Source organism: Nicotiana attenuata, unplaced genomic scaffold (assembly GCF_001879085.1).
Source record: "Nicotiana attenuata strain UT unplaced genomic scaffold, NIATTr2, whole genome shotgun sequence".
Lineage (NCBI taxonomy): Eukaryota > Viridiplantae > Streptophyta > Magnoliopsida > Solanales > Solanaceae > Nicotiana > Nicotiana attenuata.
In genome coordinates, this window is record NW_017675313.1 from 38,800 (window position 1) to 44,232 (window position 5,433).

Sequence of the window (5,433 nt, forward strand, 5' to 3'; positions counted from 1 at the left end):
TCGAGTATCAACCTAAAGAATCTGAATTTGGTATTTAAAGATTTAACTATCTATATTTGTGCATATACAATCCATTTATTATACCTTCTCAAAAATCTTTTTAGTATTATGACATAATAATTTTCATAATATATTAACTTATTTGTTTTTTTTTTGGTTTAACGCAAGATGTCCTTGCTATTGTGATTAATGGCGGCCCTTCAACATATGCTGCAAATAGAAGAAGAATTCAAGAATTTATTATTATGGATAAGCAGTAAGGATATACCTCCTCCTATTCCTCTCCTCCGTTTCTTTTGTTGTTCCTTATCTTCCTTCACCTCCTCCTCCTCTTCAACCACCTCTCGCTGTAGCTACTGGTTTTCTCTTTTTGTGGCGAAAAAAGATTGCATGTGATTCAACTATGAAGTTGTTTTTGCAGCATTTTAGTTTGAGATTATATTTTCATATTGTAGTATTGCTGAGTAGTAAGAGGTGAAGCACATGCACTCTTGTAATATGGTTCTTATTAAATCAAGCACACATAGAAACGAAAGCTTCAGGCTAAAACTCAAGATAGTGGCTTTATTAGGATTCTTGAAAATGCAATGTGTGAAAATGAACATCTTAGCCATTAGGTTGTGACTGCGTGCATTACTTTAACCAGATTAAAGGTGTAACTTCCATTTTATATTTTTATAGTGCCAAAATTTTTCTTAGGGAAACATGGCTTCCTTTTATTGAAATATGTGGGCATCCTTTTTTTGTCTAAGCTAGATATTTGTTATTGTTCACAATTTCATATTAACCTCCTAAGCTTAAAGTATATGTGATGTAACTTGGATGCTTGATTTATGTGATTGCAAAGTAAAATATTTCGTTCTTTGTTTCCCTAAGCACTTGACTTCTTTTGTTTTTGCAACTTAAATATTTGGGAGAATTCATTTATATGGCAAGTATTTTACTTTTTCAGTTTTTGTGTCTTCTGAATTTACATTACTTGTAAATAAAGAATGTCTTACATTTGAGGTTTATTTTACCGTCCAAGTTCACATTTAGCTATTACTTTTTGTTACGTTTACTTGACTTCCTTACTACAAGAGTATGTTGGTTGAAAGTAATGACGAATTATATCAGGATATAAATCATCAATATTATGAATTGTTGTCATCTCATGCTCATTTCATATTTCTTCTATATGCTTCAAGTTTTGGGCTTGTGAATCATTTTACAAGTTCCCACGGGAGAGCCTGGTAGCAAATATTGTATTTTCTTCATGTCGCTTCAATATAGTATTTGAACATCTTCTATTCATTGTTTACAGGAAAAAAACAACAAAATTCACACTCTGGGAAGATTACATTGATCTTTATGTGAATAAACTTTTGAAACAACTGAATGAATACCCAGTTATTCTTGCTAGAAAAATTGGTAGATCATCATCAGGTATTAGTACTTACATGATTTTACATTTTTTCTTTTCAAATATCAAAAAATCAAATCTTAATATTTGAATGCATGTAGGATCATCGAACAAATTCAATGGGCTGTCGAACAAATTTAGTACAACAATCTATTTCAATCCTCCTTACCCACAAGCTGTTGAGTTGAAGTCATGGTATTATGCATGTATTTCTTTGTGAATTATGCATCTGTAGAACCATATTGTTGATATAATGTATTAATATATACAAGAACAATTTTTTTAGATTTTATCTACCTTGTAGGGCCAAAACAATTGAACCAATGCTTAATGCATACAAGATAAAGAGTACATCTTCCACAGGCTCTGTCATGGTGGTTCCTTTTGAGGATGAAATCATAGCTATTTCCAATATCCAAGCGCAACCTCAAGTAAGAACAACATAAATTATATTATTCTATCGAAATTTAATTATTTTTAGTAGTCACAAAAAAAATATGTGGCATTCTTGAATTATATAGGGACAAGTATTTTTTGTCGAAGCTGAACTTTGTCTGCCAAATGAGAACCAACAATTTTGTGTGTTAGCTTGTTCTGACTGTAAGCAATTGTTCACGAGATCTTTCTCTCGGAGGACAATTTATTGTACAAACTGTCAACGATCCACTCATCTAATTCCAAGGTATAAATGCTACTAGATTCTTCTATATGAATAATGACTATTTAAAGTTTACAATTATTTTGTTTTTATTCATCTAACCAAATATTGCTCTACATTATAACAGATGTCAATTTGAAGTCACTGTTAGAGACAATAGTGGTTTTGCAACAGCCATTATTTCTGACAAACCTGCCGAGAAAATGTTATGCCTCAGCTCAGAAGAAATTTATGACATCTACCATGTCAAGGTACATATTTCATATTACTATTAGATATGAAAATTTGTCTATTTAGAGAACTGTTGAAAGCTAACATTCTGTTTTTGCTTTATTTAGCTTCATTTCTCTTTTAATATTCTCCTATACTTTCTTGTGGTTCAGTTAGACGCTTAGTGCCTACTTACTAACCAGCACCTTAATATGGACGGAGTAAGAGCTTACATTCTTTCACTTCTCATAACACAAGCAACTACTGGATGAAATATGTTGGACTTCTTTTATGAAGAACATAAGCTGCACTTACACACGTGCGAATAATTCAATCAAAAGACAATAGCTTAAGTTTGACAACGTAACATACTTGGTCTAATTAACTTTAAGACATTTCAGGAATTAAATGTCTCATTTCATCCCAACTCCTCTCCTTTTTTTGGTAGGTATCTATCCAACTCCTGTGTTTCTACTCTATGTTCTTTACTTTTATGCGTTTTAGAGAATACATGCAAGCAACATCCTTTCCTAACTTAATCTAAATGCTAAACCTGTCAGCCTACTCCAAAAATATTGGCTCACTGCAGAATAATGCCCTGCAATATCCAATCTTCAGCACCACCCCTTCCACTAAAGCCACATCTTCGAAACGTTAATTAACCTATTTCTGCTATTATGTTCTGATAAAATTATGCTCAAGGCCACTTCATCAATTTCTTTATTTTGTCCATGGAAATTGACATCTGATATTGACAGAAGGTTAAGAGTCTCCAAATCTTCATTCTTCACATTCTCCTAAAGTGGCAAAATGACCCTCTTTTGATGCGTAATTAACCAATTTTGTCCTTCCAGAAACAAATTTTACCTCTTGCGGATGTGCAGAAACAGTTGAGTGGAAAGATATTCAAAATTCAAATGAAAAAATTATTTACAAAATATCATGATACAGTGCAAAAGTTATCCATTTTATCTTACATGAACAAAGAAAATGAGATCCACCAAGAGTCCCCACCAAGCATGATGGATGTTGCCAAGGGGAGCAAACGCAAAATTGAACGCCTTGGCTTGGAGGGAAAAGAAGATCAAGAGACAAAAGACAATGCTTCCTACTACAAGCGGGGCTTGGAAATAAGGACTCCTCCTTTGAAAAAGTAATTGTAAGGTATTTGAACTTTTTAATTAAGTTGTTGTTCTTTCATCTGATCATATAACTAATTTTAAGATGTAATTAATATGATAGTTCTAAATAACAGATCAACACATGTGTAGTTTGTACGTACACTTGTTCTTGCACCTCTTAGTATTATTTAATTTTCTCTTGGAACGTTCTAGCAATTTTAATCGATGTACAACATATTGACTTAATTTCACTTGCTCTCTTAGTTGAAGCTGAAGCCACATTTTGCTGCTGTTTTGGGATGCATTTGAAGGCATTTTGCTGCTTTATTGGATGCAGTTAAAGCCATAGTTATGTTGCTGCTTTCTGCCTACGGTTAAAGCTAATCTTTTGCTGCTGTGATATTAGGTTAGTTTACCTATTTAATATCTGTCTATTATACTATCCCATCTCCCATATTACTCAATTAACTCGTTCTTCATGGTTTATTAACATGTCAATAATGTGTCAAAAGGACTAGAGGCATTGTAGTTTTCTCCCAATACAAATGACCAACTAATTTCACGTATGCTGTTTGATGTTTAAGATAGTATGAATTGTGAATGATTCCTACTTATTTATCAAAAAGGAATTGTGAGTAATAGTAGTGTGGAGCACTAATTAAGGTAGCGAACTAGGTGAAGTGTCAGCATTGTATGTTGCTTATTTCATTTGTTTCTGTTTATCTTTGTCTATCTAAAGCTGTTGGATATGTTAGAACCAGCAAATTGGAGTCATAAGACTTCTGAACTTGTGAACATAGTGCTGCTTGATATCTCATTATCTGATTTTGCTTGTAGAGGTGTTCTGACTGAACCAGCAAATTGTACGGAGGCATCATTCCACACTGAAAAAGTGCTTTAGAAAAAATCAGTTGCATTCATATTACCCTAAAACTTAATTTATTATGTTATATAGGTACTGAAACTTGGTATTTTCGTGTGATTTTGCAAATGTCATTGCAGATGTCAGTACTTTTGTTGCACTACAAAGAAGAACAAGTACTTTTGTTGCACTACAAAGAAGAACAATTACAGTATGGACAAAGAATCACCTTTTGTGAATATAGATACTCTCATGGATGTAAATATTATGCCACTTTCGAAGTAAAATGCATCTCTTTTTGTTGATATGTAAACAACAACATATTTATATATGTATATTTAGTATTCTCATGGATGTGAAAACTGTGTCACTTCAATGATGTCTCAACTTCTGTCCCTTCTATGCAATTTCATATAAAAACAAATTATTCACAAATAGTAATTTCATATTCTACAGTATTGGGCCCGTGCTATGCACGGGCAGAAACCATCTAGTTTAACTAATAAAATAAACGTGATGTCGTATACAATGAACAACTTCACTGTAACCTAACTTACACTGAAGTTAAGACGTGGAGAATGTGTTCTACTTAACGAGATTTATTATTATTTTTTTTAAAGTAAAAGTATTCCTACTAAATTAACACTTGATAATTTTCAGCTTTCATGGCTAAGTAATAAAACAGTTTGTAAACGTGAATTCCAAGAAGAACAAAACTTTTTTTTGTTGTGTATTTTTTTAAGAGAAAAACCTATCATAATCTTGTAAAAGAAATATCGTAATTAATGGCCTATTTACAAGAGTGACTAGGCAAAATTAATAGAAAGATGATTTCAAGGATTAATTAAACCAAGTGTTCAAGCCTAAATTTATTCATGACGGATTTATGGACTTGGAACGACCCGATAGGTCGTTTTGCTATTTAGAACCCCGTTCCCCCAAATAAAACTTTCTATGCTTGCTTTAACTAATTTACGACCTGCGGGGATGGTTGGTTCAGGATTTGGAAGAGTTTGGATTGAAATATGCTCATTTAACTCCTTAGGATTTTCTTAAAAGGCTAAGTTTGATTTTGGTCAATATTTTGAGCAAACGGACCCGGATTCGAGTTTTGACGGTTCCGGAGGGTCCGCAAGAAAATATGGGACCTGGGCGTATGCCCGGAATCGAATTCCGAGGT

General features: G+C 32.9%; 1 long non-coding RNA gene across 1 annotated transcript; it reads left to right on the top strand.

The window, feature by feature from the left end:
* Positions 1 to 1,046: 1,046 nt before the first annotated feature.
* On the top strand, positions 1,047 to 4,535 carry LOC109219946. The gene is made up of 7 exons (XR_002067013.1): positions 1,047 to 1,425; positions 1,504 to 1,597; positions 1,707 to 1,833; positions 1,924 to 2,084; positions 2,188 to 3,434; positions 3,656 to 3,797; positions 4,394 to 4,535. It is a non-coding gene; the product is annotated as an uncharacterized LOC109219946 (long non-coding RNA).
* Positions 4,536 to 5,433: the final 898 nt, after the last annotated feature.